The following is a 25,805-nucleotide window of genomic DNA, read 5'->3' as shown; positions in this document are numbered from 1 at the left end:
TAATGAGCAGCTTTGATTTAACAATGAGAAATCAAGTAATGGGCGGCTATATAAACGTGACTAATAAATCAATAAATAAAATAGTCATGGCAAATTGTATATTGCTAATGGAGGAAAGAATTGTTTTGTGGGTAAGTAACCTACCAGCCCTAATGTGGGGGAAAACCCCCAGAGAAGTACAGGAAGTTTGTCTTGTGAATGTCTTTGTGAAGAATAATAGTCTATCGAGAGCTGTTTTATCCTAGCATAAAATTTGATACTAATTATTTTCTCTACAAATATGTTCTAGAATCTAGAAGATCACAAAGAAAATTCCTAAGTACTAAATGTCTGTCATGTTTCTGGAGTCCTGCTTCTGTTATAATGCCATGATTTAAATTATTTTAGTTGTTATTATTATTATTGGTAGATTTCTGTATACATCATTTGATTTTTCTTTAAGTAACGCCAGGTGAGCTTTAAAAGAGAATCCAATTATTTATTCCTTTAGCTGATTTTTTTCATTACTAGCTGGCTATTGACAGGTTAAAAACAGGAGGGAGATCTGATTTGTTACTTAAGAGCCATTACTATATTACTATATTTTATATTACTATATCTTATAACTGTTTGTCAGGAGAAGCTAGATCCTTAACTAATCAAGCAAATCAGAGTTAGATATCTGTTTTGTTTTAACATTTGTCTTGCTTCTGTTCCAACAGGATGTAGAAGGATACTTAAAAGGGGGAATTTTGAATCAGTCTTCCTCCTTGAAACCCAGTTCTTTCCAGATGTGATGAGTTACAAGTCCCAACACCACAGCTTGCATAAAAGATGAGTTTCTACAGGGGCAACTGCAGCAGCGAAAGAGGGAGGAAGGGGCATGAGAAAGGGAAAAAATAGGAGAGGCTACTATTACCCTGCCTTTTGTTCCTGAAGGGAAGATGTGTTATAAATGTAGCTAAATAAATAAATAAGAGAGCCAGTTTGGTGTAGTGGTTAAAGCACAGACTAGAAACTGGGAACCGCAAGTTCTAGTTCCACTGTGGGCAAGAAGCCAGCTAGGTGACCTTGGGCCAGTCACTCTCACTCAGCCCTAGGAAGAAGGCAAGGGCAAACCACTTCCGAAAAACCTTGCCAAGAAAACTGCAGGGACTTGTCCAGGCAGTTGCCAGGAGTCAACACATACTCAAAGGCACCCCCCCCCAAAAAAAATAATTAATAGGAAGGAAGGAAGGAAGGAAGGAAGGAAGGAAGGAAGGAAGGAAGGAAGGAAGGAAGGAGAAAAAGCAAGATATAAAAGAAAAAGAGAAACTGGTTGGCTCCATCCCACTTTGGCCCTGTCCTCATCAAAAGTAAGATTTCTCTCTTCCCCTTTCCTTTTTCCTTCATCCATACTGCAGTGGTGGAACACGATTAGTGTAGATTGTATTGACTTTGATTCTAGAGAAGAGCTTCTGTATATGGGCTGCACAAATTCAGTCTGCTGGTTTTCTCTACCTCTTTGCTGCCATCTAGGGGCATCTGGAGTTTTGTAGTCCATATCTGTAAGCCCTGATCTATTACCAATTGAACACAACATTAAGAAGTGCTAACAAAATAATGCCCCACGCTAACTAGGATAGGCAACTTGATGCTCGTGGGCACCAATGTGTTTATAGACACCGCATTTGGCTCTCACCATGCTTCCTGTTCCACGTGACTGATTTTTATGATTAATTTGTTTTCTAGTAAAATATGTGTTGCCAACCATGTGTTGCATAAGTATTTTGTGAAAATGCAAGTCTCCAATGGTAGCCATTCTGTGAGCATGCCTTCAACTTGTTCTTGAATGCCTAAATACAATCACCAGTCTACCCTGTCCTTTATATTTAAATTAGCTGGAGTTTTATTTCTTCTTGGGCATCATTCTTTCACCCAAATCTTATACAAAAATATGAACTAACATTTTCTAACTGTAGGTTTTTGGCACAAGCACAAAACTACAACTACCAGGAACTAGGATCAGCCGTGGAGTTGATTTATTTATTTATTTAATATATTTATATGGCAGCCCATGTCATACACATGACTCTGGGCAGCTAACAATTAAAACAAAATAAGAACAAATAAAAACACAACCAGTGATTAAAAACAATAATTATATGACAGCGTAAAATAGCAGCCGAGAATAATTCAACACCACACAACCAATATAACCAGACAGTGGGCTCAACCCATTGGTCCCAGGCTTGATGGTAAAACCAAGTTTTTAATGCAAAAGGCCAGCAGGATTGGGGCAAGTCTGATTTGGGGTAGAGGGGGAATGATATTCTAAAGGCTGGGTGCCACAACAGAAAAGGCCCTCCTCCTGGTCCTGCTAGATGGCACTCTCTTTTGGATGGGACCTGGAACATATAGCTAGCTATATATGTAACCATTTTAAAATCTTTATAGTTGCTTTGAAAATGTGTGAGTGGAGAAGTATCTTAAATTTAATAGCGAATGAAATAATCATAATGTTTTGTCATCTGTAAGCTTAAAAGTTGAATGGAGCTTTTTATACTAATTACCTCTTGCTCTATGGATGGCAGAATATTAAATTCTGTCACTGCTTCTATTTTGCTACTGATTCATAATCGACTTTCCCTGTTTTTTCCTACTTTCTGTATCCAGTTTTCTTTCAGCGTGCTATTAGACTGAAATAATCTGACACAGCCTGTCTTGTTTTTGTAATTTTTATAATAGCCTACAAAAGTATTATTATACTGTAAAGCAATTTTATCTCAGTATTGTGTTCCACTTTCCTCTGTTATCGATTGTGTTACATGCTAGATTTTAAGCTCTTCAGGGTCATGTTCTGTATTTTGGCAAGCCCCTTTGATGATTTTAGGAGATTATTTTGCTAAACTAAACTTGTAATAAATCTTAACATAGTTATGAATTTGCATCAATTTGTATTTTATTTTAGTATCAAACCATCCTGAGGGCCCTTTAGAATTATTTGTATATATGATTTAATAAATGTATTTATTTCTGATTGTTAAATTATGTATGTGTGTACACACACACACATTTATATATGCATATATCTACGTACAAACATAAAATACTTGTACCATGATGGCACAATATTATTATCAATAATAGTTAATTATAAATAATTAAGATTGCCAACATAATCTTAATCCTGATTTTGGAGTATACGCTATTGTTCTAAATAGGTATTACTCTTTAATAAATGTCCATATGGCAGATGGAAGCATAATGGCTGGTTAATAGTGGTACTAATACCAAGGCTTTCTGTTGACATCCCATCCGATGGGGAGTTCTAGTTTGTCTAGTTTTTCTGCAAACCCAAGTACTGTAGTTTGCAAACCATACTATACAGTAATGAACTGATACAGTTAATGCCTCACTTTAAGCCAAGATTTAAACCATGGTTAAACAAATCTTGGCTTAAAGCGATGCATGACCTGTATCAGTTTTTATGATGCAATCTTTCATGGCTGGCTGGGGACTTGAAGCCAGGCTTCTCTGGTCCTGTTCCAACGTTTGTACTGATTTTCTTTTCAGAGAAATTTTATGAGTATAGGAATTGTCACTGTGCACTTCTGATTAAGGACCGGCTCTTTCCGTGTTTCCGTAAGTCGAACCAACTGAAGGAAATCAGGGAAAGCACATTAACAGCCAGAGAGCTGGCGGGTACCTGTGGAGCGATACGTGCCCGCGGGTTGCGCATTTGCCGCCAGCCCGTTGCCTTCCACATTGTGCTAGGACTCGACCTCCTCTAACTCTCCGCCAGCGAAGCCGCATTAGCTAGGAATGCTGGGAGTTGAAGTTCCGACATCTCGAGGACACAAAACGAGGGGAAAGGCTATGACTTTCAACAGGAAGGGCAATGAACATGCGCTGCAGGCATGAGAGATAAAGCTGGGTTAAATACTTTTCCTTTCTTTTAGACGGTTGGAAAACGGTTGATCAGAAGGGGCGGCCGAAGTCCAAAAGCTGAAGCGACCGCCCGACAGAAACAGGCCGCGCGGGCTGCCGGGAGTTGAATCCGACAAGCCGCCGGCTCCTTCCCCATCGCAGAGCACGCCGGGAGGTGGGGCGCTTAAGCTTCCCCAAGATGGTGTCCTGCCTCCCGTCCCCTCCCCTCCCCGCACATGCGCAGTGCTTGAAGCGGGCCGAGCCTGCTCCCTCCTTCGCCTTTCTCGCTCCGGTTCCCTCCCTCCTTCCTTCCTGGCGGCTGGGGCGCCACTGACACGGCCGGGGCGGAAAAGCCAGTCGCTGTCGCCGCCGCCGCCGCGAGGAGAAGGACGAGGAAGGCCAGCACCACCACCATCACCACCGCCACCTTCGACGAAGCCGCCGCCGCCGCCGCCTTTGCTCCACCCCTCCTCCTCCATCTTCTTTCTCCACACAAGCCGGTAAGAGGGAGCGAGGAGGGGGCCGAGACCCCTCCTCTGTCGGGGCGAGCCGCCGCTGCTCCTCACCTCGTGGGAGGGGCCGAAACCGCCAGTCCCCGCACACGCAGCCCGCGCCGGTGGATGGGAGCGGCCTCGCAGGCGGCGGCAGCAGCAGCACCACCACCAGCAGCAGCAGCGGCTCCTCGGGTAAGGCGGGCCTCGGGCCTGAGAGGGGCAGCGGGCGGGGGCAGCCGGCGGGGCGGCGGCCTCCGCTTCTGCCCGGGCTCTGAGGCGGGGCTCTGAGGCGGTAGGCCCTGGCGGCCGGCGGCGGCCGCTGCTCCTCGCCCGCTCCTTTCCAGCTCGCTCTCAAAATGGCCGCCGCGCCCGTTGGGGTGGGGGGAGGAGGGGGCGGGAGGAGGAGGAGGAGGGGGCTCCGCTCGGCATCCCCCCTTTCGCTCCTCGCCGCCATGCATGGGGGGGCTCAGACGCCCCCTCCGACCTCGCGGCTCCCCGCGCGCGCTCCATCCTCCCCGGATCGCAGCGACCTGGAGGTACCGTCGGTGGCTCGCTCGCGCGGGGGGGGGGGGCGGCGAGGGGGGCTGGAGGGCGCGCGCGCGCTCGGGCGGGTTCTCCCCTCCTCTCTCGCCTGCTCGCCTTTCTCTTCCTTCTGTCATTTGCCGACGGGGTCCTTGCACACGTTCTCTCTCGGCCCGCATTCCCGCTGGCTGGGAAAGGTTGGGCGACCTGCTGTCCTCTGGATGCTTCGGACTACCACTCCTATCAGCCTGGCCAGGGGTCGAGGGAGCGTGCTTGCGTTAGCCCAAAAGACCCGGCTTAGCTCTCTGGTGCATCCACCTTGCCCCTGTCTTTCAGTCTCTCAGAGGTGTACAATTTATGGTTTTTTTGTCTCCCCCCCCCTTCTGATGTGCTGTTCCCCCCTCCGCGCTCCTGCCGGTTTGTCCTGGCCTTATTGGCCCACTTCCCATCCTCCCTATTTTTCTCTGGGTGACTGTGCAAGTCAGGAAAGCATGGCTGGGTTGGGAAGCTGGAATGGGGTTGGGGTTTTGTGTGAAGATGGTGTTCCCCCTATTCTTGTGCTACAGCCTGCTGCCACACATCTTTTTGTCTAACCTGACTTCTTGCATACTGTCATTTTTCTGCATTTTCTCTTCCCTTTCCCAGCCCCTCTTATTTACCCATATTTTGCCTTTCTCCTTTCATTCACCCTACATGCCCCATTCCTTCATCCTCCAGCCTCCTCTTCCCCTATTTGTCTACCCACATACTTTTCCATCTTCATTCAGTTCTTGTTCATGCACATTTGTTCTTTAGTCTTTATTGACCAGACCTTTTATTTTCCCTCATTCCTTCATACCATACACAGCAACCCTTTCCCTCAATTTTCTGTGCATCTCTCTTACTCCACACAAAGCAACTCCCACATTTTTTTTTATCCCATTTCCACAGGATGAGTTATATCTGACTCTTTCTTCCATCTACCAGCCTTTTAATAAGGTGTAGAGGAGTATCATGACCCATATACATAGGTCTGTAGTGGAGTGCCCTTTTTCAGTCTGTAATGGGATAAAGATTATTTTCTTTTTCATTTTACCTGTCTTTTTCTTTTAATGAGAGGTACATAAGTGACTTTTTAAAATGGGGGATAGATGTTTCTTATTGCTCCCCTATGTACTTTTCTGACAGGGAACATTTCCTCACTGTCTAATAGTTTGTCAAAAGGGTCTCTCTCAATTTCTGCCTTTCTTTCTTTAGACCGTACAATACTGTATGTGTATGTGAGGGTACATTTTATCCTTTGTAACAGAGAATAGAACAGCCCCTTGTGTCCTCATCTTGCTTCCTATTATAGGCTACGGGTAACCTATAACTTTAGATGAAATCCTTTATCAGTATATACCCCTTTTAACAGAGAGCTGTTACAGGTAGTCCCTGGGTTAAGGACGCCTGGGTTGCAGATGACCCATAGTTAAGAACAGAGCCTATTGTAGCAAAATTTGAGTTAAATACACAATGATTTGAGTTAAATATGCAATGGTTTGTGTTAATTACACAATACTACTTATACAGTATTACTGTTCCTGCTTACATAGATATTCAACTTAAGGACAGACCTTGGGAATGGAACTTGTTCTTAAACTGGGGGCTACCTGTATCTTTTTTTGAAGGGTTTACAGGCTTTGAGGGAGAGATTATTTTATGTCTTATGTTCTGATGTAACTTGGAGCATGTTCTGTGTTCACTCAGAATTCCACTTCAGCCTAAATATATGAGATTTGTTGCCTTTTCCATTCCTCAAGTCCCTGAATTGTACCATAGATTTTATCATATCCTATTTCACTGCATTTCTCCTCCCCTTCTGTGCACACCTCTTCTTTCTTTACCTAATTAACTAGGTAAGTGACTAGCCATCTTCTACTATTTACTCTCAGAATTCTCCTTTTGGAACTTAATTTGCCAATATCCTCTGTTTTCCATCCCTACAGCCTTTCTGCTTCATCTGTTCCTAGTGCTTTTATTTATTTATTTATTTATTTTTCATCTTGCAACTGCTTTGTCACTCTGAAATCATATTTCATTGCCCTGCTTCTAGGCCTTTTGCTCTGAGCTCCCCAGCCTTGCCGTTTTAACTCCTAGCACAGTAAGTGCACCTCCTGTGCTTCAGCAGAGACAGCTATTATAGTCAGGTACTCCCAGCTTCCTTAAACTAGTATGGAATCTTTCCCTAATAGCCCCCCCCTTTTTTTTAACATAATCTGTATTATGTGTTGCTCCAGCTTTCTGTATACTCCACATAATCAGACCCACACCTACCAAAGCTGTATCTGTTGTCACTCAGCCCGTTTTTCCTGCATCTTCCACTCCCAGTGCTCCAGCTCCATAGTTTGCCAGCCTGTAATTTAGTCTCGCCTTCCTATTTTCCTCCTCCACATAGCCTGTTAATTTTTTTCAGCCCAGTGTTTCCATTAGCTTTGTTTCCCAGCCCATAGACCTAGTGTGCTGCAGTATCTAGCTCCGTATTTTTAGGGGGGGTCTTTTCTGTGTTTATCATCACCTTTATTATTTGACCATCTGCGTTTCCTAGTAGGATTTTTCTCATGGTGACTTAGCAATAAACAAGGGTTGAGGAGTTTAAACTAATGTGACTGTTAGAAGGCCTGGAAATAAAGAAGGGTGGTCAGATTGAGAATGAGTGTACCCTTTTTTCACTCATCCTCTTGTTTTTATTTATTAACTTTTTCCTTTTTAAAAAAATGGGAGGAGATTGATTGTTTGCAAGGTTGTATAACTGTTTAAACAAATAAACAGAAGAGCTAAATGTTAATGCATTAGTATGCTGAAATAAAGGGCCTGAGGATTTCAAATATAGAGCAGTTTGACAGCTCTAAACTGGTCTTGCAACAAGAGGCCCTTTTTCCCACCCATCTCCCTGCAGTGACTGAGTAAGAGAAAAATCATTGATAGGAGGTGGCTCAAACCTTCAGATTGAGCCGCAGCAAAAATGGGAGGAGAATGTAGTGGAAGATAAAGAATAGGGAGATGAGATTCCACACATTTGGGGCTAGTGTCTTAGTGCTGCTATCTTAAACGTTCAGTGGTTCTTGAAAAAAACCCCTACTTTGGTTGCATAAGGGGAAGGGGAGATGTTAATAATATAGTATTGTAAAGAGTCCTTTCCTTTGGAACTTGTTCAGAAAGCAGCTTTTTTAATATTACTTCGGTGGTGTCTTTCATTTGTGACCTCTGAGGAAGAGTTGGGGTTGCCCCTGGCTTTTATAAAATACATATATTGTTTAGTACTATTGCACTCAGTCAGCCTTTCCTTGCCTTGATAGCATTGGTTAAAAAAATCTGTCTTGCTAATGCTGCAGTAGGATTTGATTGTTGCAGTTCAAATTATTTGGCAATTAATTTTCTAGTTGCTCAGTAAAATCTATCAGTATAATTTTAGGATTTCACCTCCTCCCTTTCTATCTGCCAAAATAGCAATATTCTTGGTATGCTAACCTGTTTGCATATACATCCTTCTGAAATTTTTAACATGTGGAGTTACATCTCCTTGCAGAGATATATTTGTAGGTTGTACTAGTCAATGTGTATAGTAACGTGTGTGAAAAGTGGGGTTAATCTGTATTTTCAGATTTATAATTAAATGATTGTACATAATTAAATTGTCAAAGAAGGTGTTAAAATATATCCAGTTATGTTTAAAGTGGCTCAGAATATTCTTGCAATAATTGAGATGCTGAACAAAGAAAATACTTTTAACAACCAAAAGCTAGTTCATCAGGAATGTTTTTGTTGCTCTTGTTCCCTCGGATTGTGTTTGTGGAGGGCGAGTACAGCCTTTGAGCAAAGGAGAAACTGGGTGGAGTAAGGCAGAAGCTGTGAAACAGCTAGATTACCCTTTCATAGCATTCCCCCCTTCTGCTTGTGTTTTTGCCGGGTGGAGGGAATAGTAATTGCAGTAACAATGAAGTCTGTTCTTTAGGGAGGAGTCTAGTGATGCAGAAATCAAATGAATGTAGGATTCTGTATTTATTTTTTCCTCCTTTAGGGTGGATCTTGATTTGTCTGGCATTAAAGTGACCAGTCACTGTTGGAAAGCAAGATTTTTTTTTTTTGTCTTAGCATCATTCTCAAAATTGGCATAGATTTTTCACTTGTTAACCTAATGTTAAGTAATTCAGAATGAAGTTAAAGATCAAAATGCTATTTACACAATATAATGTGATATTTCCATATTGTCAGTTCGTACTTTCATTTATTCATGCACGTTAGTAGGTAGGTTTCAGAACTGCAGTTATGCCCCCTTGTCTTATGACTGAATTTAGTGTAGTTATTCGGTCGTGAGATAATAATTTTAGGTGCTGGTTGGTAATGTTTCTCACAATTTAAAAGAGCATGGTAAAATGCAGAATAAAGGATGTGGGAAATACTTCCATGAAATGGTAAACATAATATTTCTTTTTTCCTTACACTTCCTAATGAAGGATGGCAGTATTCTCATTGAAATTCAATCTTTGTCATGGCAAATTCAATTCTTAACAAGGGTGAAAATACATAGATTATATTAGACAAAGCACAATAATTTGATTCTTATCAATGTAGGGTATCATTGATCAGTAAACAACTTGTAAAATCTTCTGTTGTAGAATACTTGCTGTTCAATGGCTTGTGGATTTCTACAGGGTGGGGGAGTTGTTTGCTAGGATGCCCATACCACAAGAGAATTCCAGAACACTAAGATAACAAAGCACATTGACCTTGAGATTTGGAGTCTCCCTTATTACTTGAGCTTTACACAAGAAGAAAGTGTGTGTGGGTGGGCAAAAAATGAATGGGAGATTTAATAAGGACCATGGAAGATTATTAAAAAAAAGTATTTCAGTTTCAAATATTCCATACTTGATCACATGGATGATTTCTTTTGCTCCACCACACTTTCTTTAGATGATTTTATTGCATTTTTTGTTTTCCATATTATGCAGTAGACAACCTGAGGCTGCCAGGCAACATGTGGCCTTTAAAAGCTTTGGATGCAGCCCCCAGAGACCTCCAAAAGTTGTTACCAATTTGTATATTTAATGTGACAGAAGAAAAAAAACTATTAAATATATGCTAGAGAGTAATTAAATTAACTATTTTAAATTAAATTGAAAAAGACAGAGCTGTTAAAGGAGCGGGTGCCTTTTACATTTTCTAAATAAATAATTAAGTTATGTAAATAAAAATTCAGTTTCTGTCAGAGTAGATTTGATTTAAATCTCTAATCACAATTTATTCACTAGTCAGGAAATTTCTGTAGCCATTTCTAGTAAAAGTTCATTCTTGTTTGATATAACATGAATATATATCTTTCTCTTATTTGAAGTGATATGTAGGTTTCATGTTCAGAAGGTATGTACTATGTAATAGCAATTAGTTATTTGCGGCATCATTAAGACCTGAATTAGCTTAGTTTAATTTATTGTTGTAGATATTATTTTTGCCATGATGTTCTACAATAGCAACCATCACCAGATATTAAATTGTACTAATAATTTTATTTGGCTGTTCATTAACCTTTATTTTGCATTTTTAAAGACTGGTCAGTTACTAAGTCTGTTAACATCTCCATGGTAGCAAATAAAATAGAATGTATTTAGAAGTTATGATCATAATTTTACATTTGAGCTCTTAATGTTTTAGAAAAGTTTTTAAGAAAAGTTATAAATTCAATTTAGATTTTTGAAAAATCCATAAAAATATTCATTTTTTAAATCTGTCCTGGTTTTTGTCCTGGGTACGCGCACTGCTTTGGAGTGCAGCTTCTCATGTGCCACTTAAAGGCCAAGGATTTCAGCCTGGATGAAGGTATGCATCCCTGTGATGTCTCCATAATATGCCTTAATTATGCCTCCCTCTGCTCAGGTATTAGTTGTTTTTTTTCCTTGTATTTACTATATTCTTGGGTGATTTTACAATTGATTATTCTGTCTTTCCTTTGGTCTTGTTCAAGGACATTTTGAACTGATGCATATTTTTATATGTTGTTAGGTCTGATTAGGTGTTTAATGTATTAACTCTTAGGTTACAGTTTGCTGTTTTCTACAATCCATTAATACATTTTATCTGCATATTTTTTCATGGTTGCCATTTCATGCAGATTGATTGCATTAATTCTCTTTTAACTGGCTTATGGCACTCACATTCAGAGAAACACAAAGTTTGAACTCTTTTTCCCATTCCTACTGATAGGTAGATTATATATGATGTGATGCATGGCAAGTATAGAACAAAGGTTGTAGATGTCCTAGATCACCTAGCATTGACTATAACCTTATCTTGGATGTTATGTGGAAATGATACCACTTATGACTTGATTATATGTTTATATTGAACCAAAGTATGGAGCGCTGCCCCTAATGAAAGAATGGATCCTAATTAATATCAAAATAGTTCTGGTGTATGTGATGCTGTATTCTTAAGCAATTTTAATGAAGTTTCTTGGAAACTATTTTAAATCTGTATCTTTTACTCTGGAGTAGCACTATAAGATGGGCCATAGGTACAACTAATAGTGCTTTCTAAATAATTTTACATGGAGCTTTCTCACTAGAAGGTAAACTAACTGTTGTAATCTGAGGATTCAAGAATGAATCTAAGACCTAGTAGAGAATAAAACAAAGAGCCAAATCTAGTATGAACTATACCATTTCTTAATTTTACATTATTGATCTTTGTTTACCATACTTCATTTTAAGACAGTTAATGTTTTAATTACCATCTAAATTCTGTTCATGTAGTTAGTGTGATATGACAAACACATTCTGCATGGATATTCCTACTCCTTCATAAAGGTGCATCTCGGAGAACGATTGTGGAATATAATACATAAATATCACATGAAATACCTTAAATGTAGGTCAGTTAAAGTGTTAGATTGGTATAGGGGGTGGAGGATCAAGGCTACCCTGAGCTGCAAAAACTCATTGGGTGACTTGAGCCAATAATTCTGTCTTAAGACAACAGTACTGCTGTTGCTGGAAAGAATTGAGAAGAACAGTATTCATGCTTCCCTGAGCTGCTGAAGCAAAGGCAGGATAGAAATTAAATAAATAACAATGACTGCTTTTTGTTAAGCAATGACTTTTTATTTGTGGTTTAGTTGGCCTATCTTATTTTCAGTACATATTACCCTTCCATGACACACAGCTCAATAGTTATCAGTTAAAAATTGTCTGCTGAACCCTAAAAGAATGTGTAAGAGGTTATGATTAAAAATGCTTACCTTCTGGAAAGATCTCAGATTAAAAATGCTTACCTTCTGGAAGGATCTCAAAACTTTTATTTGATCTTCAATATTTATTAAATAGTTTTCTTTTTAAAAGTACCGTAGTCTAACACTGTTTACAGATTAGCCATTTAAATTTAAGAGTAGGGGTGGTAGGTTCAAATCTAGAATGATTAATGAGAAATTAAAAATGACAGTATATCAGAATAGAATAGATAGGATATGTCCTTTTATCTTGTATGCTACCAGATTGGAACTGCACTTACATTTCTATGAAATAAGAAAAAGGCTTGAATATCAGAAATGTTCTAATAAGTTCAAGGTTATTGTGTCCTTTAATCAAATGGACGTAGGTAAGGGCTGTAGACTTGAGTTTCTATTCTGGAAGTTGTTTGTTAACCTACAATTATCCAGTCTAGTGATGTATTTGTAGCATATGCATGGTATTGATAATTAAGGTGAGGTTCCAGATTAGATATTGTTTAGCTCATGTTGACCTAACCTAGGCAGCTCATTATGTGGGCAAAAATAAATACTTGCTAGGAGTCTGGCAGACTTGATTGATAAAAATGAAGCTCCACTTATTGAAAACAAAAGCAGAACTAAGAATGTAATTTTCTCATCCAAGATTAGTCTATTCATGTAATAAAAGTATAGTACTGTAAATTTATATTGTATTGTCTGTTAAAAAGGTAGAATATATAGGATAGGATACACATATTCAAATTATAGTGGTTATTAGATTGAAAGATAAGGGATTGGTCATTCTCTACATATATTTTGTATTACATATTTTTATGCACAAAGATGCCAACCAAGATCAGTTACTTGAAGGAGGTGGATGCAGATCCATATATATTTATTGAATAAAGTAGGGAATAGAGCCCAATTGCTTGCATTACAAAATTACCTGTTCATAACTTTTCTGGATAAAAATGTTTCTCCACAAGAGGAGGTATCTATGATTCTTGATAGTTATACATACATCTAATTTGAGAAATGAATTTCTGTCTCTGTAGTTAGTATAAGCTAAATTCGATGTGATGTTTTAATTCAGCCACAATATATCAGCTTTACCATGTAGAGCTGCCAGAAGATTAAAAGCAACACTGAGTTCCTTGTGGGAAGAACAATATAGAGATCTATTAAATGCATTTATAATGAAAAAAGTTCCTTTTGACAAACATGAATAGAAACACTTTATTATTATTTGAAAAACTACAATGTTTGAAGAGAGAGATGGCGATTATTATACAAGTCCATCTTCACAACTGAACAGCCTGGGTGAGGAGACTGATTAAAATATTCTACTTGGCAATCAGTGATTAATGTGATCAGATTTTCTTTCCTGGTTTTATTTCTTACTGGCCGTGGTATTGGTCACGGTGCCCAGCCTTTTTTTAAAAAACTGTGTGTATGATGTTTTAGAGCAAATTTGTAGTCATTACTAGATAAAAATATTAATTGTTTGAAACTAGAATGTTAATCCTCCTTCCTTCAGTGCCTCTTTGAGCTTTGGTCACACTATAGTTGCAACTTACAATGGAGGGATGTTCATACAGTATCAAGCTTTATAGAATCATTCTTGTGAAAATGCTGCAGTTCTGTTCAGTGCAACTTTCTTGAATCTAGTTCTCTCCAGATGCACTGGGCCATACATCCTGTCATCTCAACCTGTACATGTTTTGTATAGATGGGCTAGGCTGTTGGGAGTTGCAACACATTCACTGCAAGATGGCTGCTCTAGGGCAACTGACCTAGTGGCTTATCTTCTCCAAATCAGGACGCTTCATTATTCTATAACCAATCCCATTAATTCAGTTGATCCAGATGAGCGAGCTATGAAGTAGTGATGAATGATAGGACTTGCTAGCAGACTTAAAATGGAGTGTTACTCTTCCTCATTGAAACAAGAGAAAATCCTAGTATGAACATTAGGTATGCATACTCTTTGTAGTATGTGATCTGTATAAAATGGATTAATTGCAGAGGAATGCATGTATGAGTAATTTTTTTTCAATGGAGACCTATCTATGTAATTCTATAACTATATTATTACTACCTTGAATTTAGAAACACAGTGGTTTCCATTGTGATAACCAAAGGAAATCAAAGAGATTCCTATTGATTTCTATGTAAAATGTTTGGTTTTTTAAAAAAAAATTATTAGATTTATATTCCACCTTTTTTTCAGGAGCTCATGATGGAGGACATAGTGTTCCCTCTTCCTATTCTTCCCCACAACCACAACCCTGTAGTTATAGAAATTGTAACTGGCCCAAGATCACACAGTGAATTCCTTGGCTGGGTTTCCATACTTCTAATCCAACCCCTTGACAATTGTACCATGCTGGCTTTTTTTATTACTGGTACAAAGGAAAGTTTTCTGTGTGCATTAGGTAGTATGGATGGTGAGGACAAAGAAGTGGAAATTCTCTTTAAATAACAACAAATTAAACATGACTCTTTTCCAGTTACTAAAAACCATATCCTAAATGTAGGGGAGCGTGGTAAGTATTTGTCAATCCCCTGCTCCCGTATATTCCTATTGTTTAATAGGCTCTTGCTGTTTCAGCTGTGGAAATGCTACCTCCGTGAAAAAGCTACAAGTAGTACTTTTTAAAGGTGTGTTTAATTTGTGGCAATACTACTTTTATTAAAAAGGACTATTGAATTTCACTTTAAAATACAGCTGGAAAACTATCCTGCATTGATTTTCCATCACAATCCTAGGTAGTTTAGGGCCTTTCCTATCTTCTGTACCAAATGAGAATCAAGACACTGTCTGGGTGTCTCATAAAATCATAGAATTGGAAGCAGCTATATAGATCATCAGCTCCATCCTTCTGTACAGAGAACCAGATTAAAGCATCTGGTAGATAGCCATTCAACCGCTGTTTGAAGTTGTGCAATGAAAGAGCACGACCATCTCTCTGGGTAATCGATTCCACTGTCAAATTATTCTAACCACTAATGTTCAACTGGAATCTGCCTTCCTGTAATTTAAATTCACTGTTTTGTTTAATTTGTTGTTATTTAAAGAGAATTTCCACTTCTTTGTCCTCACCATCCATACTACTTGTCTTTATTTTTTGGTGTGAACTCTTTTCAGGTATCTGAATGGTGCTATCCTGTCTCTTTTTTGGCCAAGGCTAAATGCTTCAAGTTCCTTCAGTCTTTCTTCATAGGACTTAATTTCTAGCTTCTTAATAGCTTTGTTGCCCTTCCGTGAACCTCTTCCAGTTTGTCTGAATCCTTCTCTAAAGTGTGTTGCCCAGAAATGGGCACAATATTTGAGGTAGGTTCTGACCAGTGTAGAAGAAAGGAATTACTTCCCAAAATGTATGAGAACGTTTTCCAGTCCGGCATTGGCTAGCAGGGCAGGAACTGGATTACCATAAATTCAGAAACCTGGTGATTCTGGGATTATACCAACTTTGACGTTTGATGGATTTGTTCTCCCCCATGAAATTGTACATTTAGGAGTTGTCCTACTCATGCTGGTAGAGCAGGCGGGGGCTATGGCCAGGAAGGCCTTTGCCAATTTAGACTGTTGCAGCCTTACAGAAAACAGGAGGCACTGAAGATGGTCTCTTGTGACTTGTCATCTCTTGTTTTGATTATTTGAGCCATCCTTGGAGACCACCCATAAAGTTCAGTTGGTGAAAAATGCAGTGGTCTGTGTGCTTCTTACAGCCATGTAACACCATTGGTATGGGATTTGCTTTGGCTACCATTGTGTTTCCAAGTGCTGGCTGGCCCTATAAATTCTTACATGGCTCCGGGCCTGGGTATCTTCAGGACTGCCTTTTCCATATAGTCTCTGCCCATCCAGTCTGAGTGAACAGAGAATACCTGCTGAAGGTTCCTGCCTATTTTGTGGTGTGATGGAAAGAGGGTCAGAAAGAGGCATTTTTGAGGGAGTGCCCCTCCTTTAGAATAGTCTCCCCACTGAAGGAAGGGTGGCTCACTTACCACCTTCCAAAAGCTTGCTAAATGCTGGATGTTGCAGAGGGCCTTCAGGGGATTTGATTATGATTTTTCAGCACAGATATCTGGGGTCGGATTACTTAATATTGTTAGAAATAATTGCTTCTTTATGTTACGCTATTGTTCTCATGCCCTGGACTTAAAGTCTTTTTAGATAAGTAGTTTATAAATGCTATAAATAGAGAGATACAATGTATTCATTAGTTGCTGAAGAGAATATCATTTATCTTATTTTGTACAAGAAACCTGATGGAGAGAATAATGTCTTATGGCCTCTGTAAATCTATTTGGCATCATTGATGACTTTGAATTAGGTAAAAAATTCTAGAGGCCTTACAGTATTTGTTTTCCAAGAAATTGGAAAAATGGGTTCTGAAATATTTCCCATTATTTCCTTTTAAATTATGTTAAATTGTTGAGATGTGACAAAAAGTCTGTATCTGAAAAACATTCAATCAACAAATAAAATAATATGAAAAACAGAAGCTTCATAAGTGTAGGCTTCTTATCACATAATCCTTATGTGATAAGGATCATAAAATGATAAGAATAAAGGATTGGAGAAAGTAGAAATTACTGAGACAGTATTTCAGATTCAGAAGATATTGATTACAGTTTTTACAGGTGGCAAAAAGTATATTCTGAGCCTCATTTCACCTTAGTTTTCCTGAAAATTTGTGCTTTCTAGTATCTACTTGATATAGTGTAAGACAGAATCCTAAATAATAACTTTGTTTTACTGCAGTAATGTGTTTTTTTCTGAGTTCAACTTTTCTGCACGTCTCCTAAAGAAGCAAGTGTGTGTGTGTGTGTGTGTGTGTGTGTATATATATATATATCTTCCTCCCTCCCTCCCTCCCTCTTCAATAACTTGTAACTTCATTTGCAATAAATATTAAAAATATTTTAAAGTAAATTCAGTCTACAAATCTATAATTATTGTCTGAATTCATTTCAGTTTTATCTGCCATAAATATTTTCATAAGCACAGCAAGTTATACAAGGATTTGTAGAACAAGATTTGATACAGAAACAATATGACTTTATAGTGATATAAAAATATTGTATATATATTAATTTCCCCCCAAATTTCCATTATTTTCCAATTTTCCAATTGTAAAATTTTACATTTCTTGTCTCCAGTACATCTGGTTGGTTCCAATTTGCAGAATTCATAATGTAATAAAACAAGCAAGAAAAAGATAGAGCTGGTAAAGTAGTAAAACTGTATGTGAAATGCCAAAACTAATTTTTCCTATTCTGTATTATGGAAAACAGTCTTGAAAAAAATAGTCTGTGAATGAAGTGAATTTCTAATCTTTTGTTTTTTGTTTTCTGGTTACTCTTAATCTTTGTTATAGTTAGCTGCATAATATACTTGCTAATTACTATGAGTAATTTTACCTAGTTTTCACCTAGTGATAGTCACCATTCCAGTATTGATTCTCATTTGATTAATGTGAATCAGTTAATTAGATAAAGATCTTAAGTGGTTTTTGCTCAAGAAATTGTGCTCTTTTAAGCATGTTGTAGAAAAAGGATGGAAGTGGCAAGTGAAGAGGGGAATCTTCAGCTGTTATATTCATGTGAGTAAACACAGCTGTTTTTTTAAAGCTTAGAATCAGCAGATCAGAATATTAGCTGCAATTGACAAATCTATGTCCTGGAGTAGTTTTTTAAAATAAATTCTTAGTTTTAACTGGTGCAACCCATTCTTTCATTGAAATACATCTGTAGCATTTATACATAATTACTGAATATCAAGAGCTATTAACTGTCTACAGCACAATTCTGAGCATGTATACATAAAAATAAATCCCATTGTACCAAGTGTCCCAAATATGCATGGTTTAGGTTTGCATTTTGAAACAATATGACGGGATCATGCTACACTCAATATATAAAGGTATGGCTGCATATTGCTGCCAACAAAGCAGTCCTCTAATATGTATTTTTAATCATTTTTGTCTGTTCACTTGATCTCTTTTTTTTACTATTTTTTTCTGCATTTATGATCTTTGGTTGTATTGCTTTAATGCTACTGTGCCCAATATCCTTCTTTTATTTAGGTGGCTTTGAAGAATGTATTAAATGCAGTTTATTGATATGACTTTAAGCTCATTCTGCTTGAAAATTAATGAAGGGAACTGTTCTTGTATTTCAACTTCAGATACAAAGACTGATATAAGCTATTTGGATTTAGATATCTAAAATAGACATCTAAAACAGAAGTATAGTGAAAATTTTTAATATGGTTATTTTGGATACTGATATCCTGATTAAGGATCATAGTAGAAAGCCAGAGAAGAGAAAAGTATATTTAAGTAGATTCTCATTAATATTTTTACAAATAATTCTTACTTTGAATAGTAAGAGACTCATAAGTTTTGTATGGGTTGGTTGTAAAGATCTTACATTCATAATGGAATACTATGACATACATTCATCAAAAAAGTGCATGTATTAAGAACTTTCAATGGAAAAATAATAATGGAAAAAGTAATTGTGTGTAATATCATGGAGGAACTTCAAAAAATATTCTATAAACTCTCTGGCATTATAGGTTCCCTGAAAATTCTTTCCTACTACTTAAAATAACCCGGAGGTAGAACAAATGTACTATTCCGTAGAGTCAGACAACAGAGGATGGTATTGTCATTTTGTTTATTGCAAACACTTTAAAATGGATTAAATACGATTCTGATCGTATGCCTTTATGCAGGATTAAGTCTTGTTTTTTTTAGTGGCTCTTACTCTCTGATCAATTTGCATAGGATGCATGCATCGGAGCCTTTTAAAAATACCTGCAAAGCTTTGGGATGTTTGCAGGGGAAGAAATGTTATACTTACCTCATGTAATGTTCTCTGGGATTTATGAAAAAATAGTAACATTCCATATCCAGTCCCTGACAGGACCCAAGATCTTGGATTCAGGAATGTTGCTGCATTATGCGCCTTCAGACCATTTCCTGGCAATTTAAACAGTTGCAAATATGCAGATAATACAGCAGCCAAAAGTACCTAAGCAGAGGGGACAAACAATATAAACCAGTAGATGCATGTAATTTTGATGGAACAGTCTATCCTACAACAGGATTTTAGATTTTGTAAACAAAGCATGGAGAGAAATGGCATATCAGAAGATAAAAAATCAGACTTCATCTAGGACTCAGTGGAGTGGTCCTAGTCGTATGATACTCTTTTTGAGGAAAAGCCTAGTTGTTGAATTATTACTGGATGCTCTCAAACATTTCAGTTGAGTTGAAATATTATTATTTTTCATCTGTAAAGATTTGCTAATGTCATGATATAAATGAAGGCCAAAGCCTGAAAGCAGTGTCTTATTACATGGTAGTCTTTTGAGAAAACACTTTGAAATGGAGCATGCAATCTTTATGAAATGCCTTCCGAAACAAATACTCAATGTTCATGTCTACCAAAGTAATAATTGGTTGTATAGATGATCCAGGTCTTAATTTTGAATTGTGGTTTTTTTTTCCTGCACGCTGCTGGAAATAATTACAATGACACAGTGATGTAATAACTATAAGGTAAAGTAGTTTTCTGGACAACAGTGCAAAAGTAGTTTGCCACTGCCACCTTCTGGGAAAGGGTTTTTTGGTTTGCATCTTTTTTGTGTAGCCTAAGGCCTTGCTTATCCCATGGAGGTCTTCCATCCTAGTATTAATCAGATGTGACCAGATAATATAGAGAATTCCAGCTCTGGAATAGGCCATTTTGAATGTTTAGGAAGTGGTCCAGTCCTGGAATGTGTATATTTTATGGTTGGACCAATTTCAGAACACATGGAATGCTCTGTGATACTTTACATACCCGTTGAGTAGCTAGTTGGTAAATTGAATGAATTAATGATCAAAGAAACAAATAAAACTACAGTCCTGTGACATTTTAAACAGTTTTTACAGTGGGGCAATATGTTACCAGAAAGGTTGCTGGGAGAGTTGGTAATAATCCTTTAACTAGGAGAATTCCAAAGTTAATTATAAAAATAATAAAGGTGGGATAAAATATCTAAAGAAAAAAGTTAAAATTTCCAGTAAGCATTTAGGCAACTTTTTCTTACTTCCCAATGTGGCAACATTTTGTATTATTTTGTACACCCTTCTTCTCCATCCTTCTCTGGAGGATTTCTTTGAATTGAATTGAATTTCTTCACATAAAACATGAAATGATAAGCATATTCCAATCTTTAACATTGGAATAATTAAAGATCAGGATTTAAGATGATTATTTCCATTATGATTGTTTTCCAGCTATTCTGTATGTTCACTTCATCTAGTATTAATAGATGAGTGACATGCAGTGCTAATGTAATCTTGCTTATAGATAATACAATAATAAATAAGGTCAGCAGTGTAGTCCAGGATTTGCCTGCTAGCTAGGAGTATAATATAAAACACACAGTAAAGTTAAAATCAAATTTGAAGTACATACAATGTTAGGACTTACTGCACCTGATCCTTTTTTTTTCTTTCTTGCCTGCTAATAAAAAATCAGAACAGAAAAATGAAGTATAAGCAATAGTTTTTAAATAAGAGTTGATACGTAATTGGCTAGTTTTGAAGCAAATGAGAGATGGCTTATCAATGCAAGGTTGCTATGTAACATTAGATACTTAGATCTGTCAAATTTAATTCACTGTTTTATGATAAAAATAGTTTTGGGATGCTTTGTAGATTTTCACTGTTATCAGTGTTCAACAAGAAATAAAATATTACTGGAATCACACTGCGTGACATTTAAACATTTTAAAAAATTTAACTGTAGCAGACAACCTTTCTGTAGTAAAGGAGGATATGTTTAGATTTTTAAAAGCTCTTTTTTGTTAGCCAAATGCTACAGGGTGATTGTCAGTAGAGAATATTGCAAAATGGATACTTAACAACTGACCTCAAACTGGGTTTTTACTAATTAATTTTTTTTGAATGTGCTATAATTCCTTTAAGATTTTAGGGTGGGATAAAAACTTAACCTGCATTCACAGACATGAATACAGGGAATAGAGGTGTACTGTACAAAAAGACAGTGAAGAGGAGGAACTAGTTGGATGAGGAACTGAAACAAACATACTGACCAGATTCATCACTTTGTAAAATACGTTGTTTGCCAGGGGCATGCATTAGGGTTGTGACAGATTAATTTCTGAGATATATTAAGTTCACTGACAGCCTGTTTGACTAACCCATGTGAAACTGCAAAGTCCAGTGATCATTGTATCCCAACATATAAGGTTGGAGCTGGGGCCTTTGTGGGATATTTTAATCTGTTCTTCCACTCCATGGAATGGGACTGGAAAAGCAACAAATTATTTGTTTTGGCAATTTTGGGAAAAAATTGGTTTCTAGGGTCCTTTACCAGGAAAATGGGCTCTCGGCATGGGGTGGGTTGCACCTCATACGGACTAATAAAAATGTATTTGGCCAAAATAGCTTGGTCAGGAGGGCTGAATCCTGCTGAGATTGCAGATGAAAACCCTAAAGTGAAAATCTCAAAGGCGTGTGCACTTGGAAATGTGGAAATGTTGCTGAAATGGAACCTATTAAACCACTAGTGAAAAATCAGAAAGAACACAGGCTCATAATGTTCATAGCCTTTGTTGCCAGTATTGTTGGTGCTCAGTGCGGGAAATAAGGTGAGCTTGAACTCTTAGTGCAAGAAGGCAAATATAATACAGTAGATATACTCGAGGCCTGATGGGATGACTCCTTTGATTGCAATGCAGCGGTTGTAAAAGCAGGATGAAAGGGCAGGATTCAATATTGAGATCAGTAGAAACACAAAGAATATCAATTTATTTTGAATGAGTTTAAATTTTCAGGGTCAGATGAATTGCATCTTGGGCATTGAAGGAATATGGGCATTGTCACTGAGAATTCTGGAGAATATATTAAGTGCCAGATAACTGGATGGAAAAGTTCAAGAGCTATCCTCTATCATTCTAGTGTGTAGGTCACAGAAGAGTGGATATAAGTTACAGGAAGACAAATTCCAGTTGAATGTTGAGAATATTTTCCTCATGGAAGAATGGTTTAACAGTGGAACCAGGTACCCAGAAAGATAGCAGGTCCCATTTACTGGAAGTGCTGAGACAAATTGGAGGCAGCCATCTGTCATAGATGCTTTAATTTGGATGAAGTAGGGACTGGAATTTATTTATCTGAGTGACCCTTTACATCTTTCCTGTGATGATGTCATTTGCATGATCATGCCATTATGCAAATAATCTGATTTATGTAATAGTGTAATTATGCAAATGATGTAACTTGTGGTAGAAACTTGGTCTGCTGCATGAAAAGTTTATTACATCAAGGTCTGGTAAATTGAGCTTATTTTGTGTTTTCAACTTGGGTAAACTTTACATTTTCAGTATTTGAGAAATTACATAAATAGTTTTACTGGGCAGAAAGTTTATTTCCTGTCATAGGAAACAGACTGTGGATTAAGGCTGTAGCTGAGCATTTTAATTTATTGTCATGTAAGAGTAATGTATGGCTAATTATTGATGGTTGAGAATTTAGTGCATTTCTTGCACATTGTAATCATGAGAGAACAGATTTACAAGGCTCTTAAATTATTTAACGTCTTGGTGATAAAGATTATTTTATTAAAGCTTTCCAGTGACTATGGTGGACACTTGTAAAGATGAAGAGGTTACGTTGATTAGAAGGATTTCTTGGGTGGAAAGAGAATCATAAAATTAAACAGCTGATAATTGTGCTTAATAATTGATAATTATGCAAGAGGAAGTCTTAGGCTTATTGACCTCCAGCATATTTATATACTAGTATATATAAACAAACTTATGTACAATTCTATACTTTTTGTTAGAGCTTTCAATGAAATCCTGTTAGCATGACTTTGATATTTAAAAATACATTGAGGCTTCAAAATTTTCAATATCAGGCATATCTTTTTAAAAATTTTGGAGGGAAGAAAATGTTGACTAAATCTAATCTCTACAAATCCTCTGCATGCTAATGAACAGCTCCTAGAAAATTCTGGGTGTTTAATGGTAACACACAGATGTGGGGAACTTCTGGCCCTCCAGATATTATTGAATAACAGCTTCCAGCAATCCCAGATACTGTGGTCATTGTTGAGTATATTGAGAATTTGAAGTTCAACAATATTAGGGCCATGCCATACCATTTGTGGCATAGCAGCATAGAGGTAATTGGATTAAGTTATGCTTCTGAAATGTTAAATATGCAACACGATTTACTGAAATCATGCTTGTACTTTTCATTAAATATATTTTCATTTTCTGATGAGCATCCCATTGGTCTCAGAATAAGTTTGTGTTTATAGTTATGTGAAATATGAAGGATTATTCTGTGGGTAGGGCAGCCAAGAAAGATTTGTTCAGACTTTTACTAATTGCCAGTATGCATTTATTCTTAGACACAAGTTTTGAAAAACTATTAATAAATTCTTAAGAGTTTAGCAATAACAACAACAACAGGAACAACAACAAAATAGGTCCCAGTTGCCCTAAAATCATTCTGCTGAAATGAAGAAAGCTTGGAATAACCTGAATGGATTAAAAAAAAAAAAAATTAGGGGACTTTGAGCCCTTCAGAACAAGTTCGTGGAACATGTCTTTAATTCTAAAGTTGTTGCTTACTCTATTCTCTGCTTGAGGAGACTGTAGATCTTAGCAACAATTAAATAGACAATAAATCAGTTGCTTCAAACCTTAAGTATGCATACCCTTGGTTTAGAAATACCTTAGCAACACTAATTTGCATGGTTCCTACCTTGGCCTTATATAAGCAAACCCTTAAAACCTGAGTACCTTCACCTGAGTCAGAGTAGGCAAAGGCAGCCTTGTGTGACATTTTGGTCTTTTTAATAGGTTTTTGTTTGTTTTCTGGACTTTCTCATTTTGATGATATAATTTCTTGTTTTTCATTGCTGAATTCTGTAAGGCTCCCAGAGACGAAACAGATTGGGACTGCCTATAAATCTCATAAATAAATAAAATTTTATGACTATAATTTCTGATGGTAAAGATAGTATACTGCAACTTCCACCCTAACTTGTTTTATCTGATGAACTGAGAGATGTATTATCTAGTTGGATGATGTACCTGCCAATCATGTCCAAACAGCCATTCCCTGGAGTAAATGTGCCTTAACTAGATGGAAAGATCAGGCAGGGGTGAGCAAATAGGCTCTACAGTGTTAGTATGCAGATAAAGTTATAACAGTGCATTAGTTGCTGTTTTGATCGGATTGTTTATTTTTATTAGGAAGAACATTTGCATTAAAATATATCCCCCATAACAATTTCCTTTTATTTAATACAGTTTAATCTTCTGTTGGTAATTCCCTCTTGTGTGAGAAGGATTAAATAATTAAATCCAGGTAGAGAAAAAAACATCATAAGTTTTTAAAGGGCTTTCATGAAAAAAACCAATAAAGGGTTGGTCACTTAGTTTTCATAGCTAACACTTAGCTGGTCAGAGTTGGATGTTCATTTTTATTGGTTCGGATGATGAAAAGTTTATTCTTTGTATACTAGTTTACTTTGTATAGTAGTTTGTAGGCTTTTCTGGTAAATGTCAGATGTCACCACTCAAAATATGAAAGCTTGGCCTGGACCTAAAAGTCTTCAGAACAATTAAATGCCTGTATAAATCCTGTATGCTAGATTGGAAAATTTAGATTCACTTTATTGTCCTCTTTAACAACTTGATACAACATCTTGAATTTTTTTTTTTTTTTTGCTGTTATTGTAGGTGCATATCTGTGAGCAACAACTTCTAAATCCATGAACTGTTTAGCTTAATATCTATTTTGCTCTGAACGTCTAACATCTAACATTCTGAAGAAGGAACAATTCAACTGTAGAAAATGTCATCATGTAGAAATCTGATTGCAGGGTTCTGAAGTACTGATTACCATTATATCTAGCAATAGGTTTTAACAAGGAAGAAACAGCCTACTTAGACTTTTTCTGGTACAGTTTTCAGTATATACTTGTCAGTGTGAAATACAATTGAGATGGAGGAAAGTTGATCCATAACTGGAATTCTGAACTTTGTAGTGTAGGATTAAGGGCCAGTTTGATCTGGGGGTTAAGTTGGTGGGCTAGGAATGGGAAAATCTGAATTCTAGCTCTCTCTTAGCTACAGAAGCCAGCTAGTGGCTTTGGGCCAGTTACTCCCTAAGAAGATGATAATAGCAGACCACTTCCAAAAATGTTGCCTAGAACCCTGCATGGACTTGTCCATGTAATCACCAGGAGTCAAATCTGACTCAACAGCCAAAAAAAAAAAAAAAAGTGTAGGATTAACTTCTATCTACAGCTGTCTTTAGTGTACCTCTTTAGCTTTCTTACATAGATGTGGCCATAGTAATTTGCATGTTGGTGGAGAGAAGAAAATTGATATTGTGTATTTAAAGCAAATATTAATTTAGGACAACATTCACTCATTGACAAGGCTGCAGCTGGCTTAGTTTCTTTTGATAGGGATTCTTTTTCCTTTCTCACCTGAATGTTGAACTTTGTTGGTAAATACAGACTAGTCCTAGTTACCTGGATATATTGTATATCCATGTTTTTGGTGTGTGGTTTTCACTTTATATGGTTGGTCTATTCCTACAAATGTTCATGGGACATTTTACTTC

At 37.3% G+C, this 25,805-nt stretch overlaps 1 protein-coding gene across 3 annotated transcripts in view; it reads left to right on the top strand.

Annotated features, from left to right (window-relative positions):
• The first annotated feature begins 4,119 nt into the window (after positions 1-4,119).
• The window catches only part of PAFAH1B1 (platelet activating factor acetylhydrolase 1b regulatory subunit 1), a 59,009-nt gene continuing 37,323 nt past the window's right edge, over positions 4,120-25,805 (top strand). The window contains exon 1 of one of the 3 annotated variants that reach the window (XM_088152172.1): positions 4,120-4,388. The gene's annotated coding sequence lies outside the window, so the exon portion shown is untranslated. Of the gene's footprint in view, positions 4,575-4,900; positions 4,919-25,805 lie in introns of those variants that run through there. The other 2 variants (XM_088152171.1, XM_088152173.1) reach the window with 2 other exon arrangements.

Source organism: Python bivittatus, unplaced genomic scaffold (genome assembly GCF_059951505.1).
Source record: "Python bivittatus isolate LINGU-HERP-01145 unplaced genomic scaffold, Pbiv_v1 ctg000690_np1212, whole genome shotgun sequence".
NCBI classification, from domain to species: domain Eukaryota; kingdom Metazoa; phylum Chordata; class Lepidosauria; order Squamata; family Pythonidae; genus Python; species Python bivittatus.
Note: the sequence above shows the minus strand (reverse complement) of the source record. Positions and strands in the feature narration are given on the sequence as shown.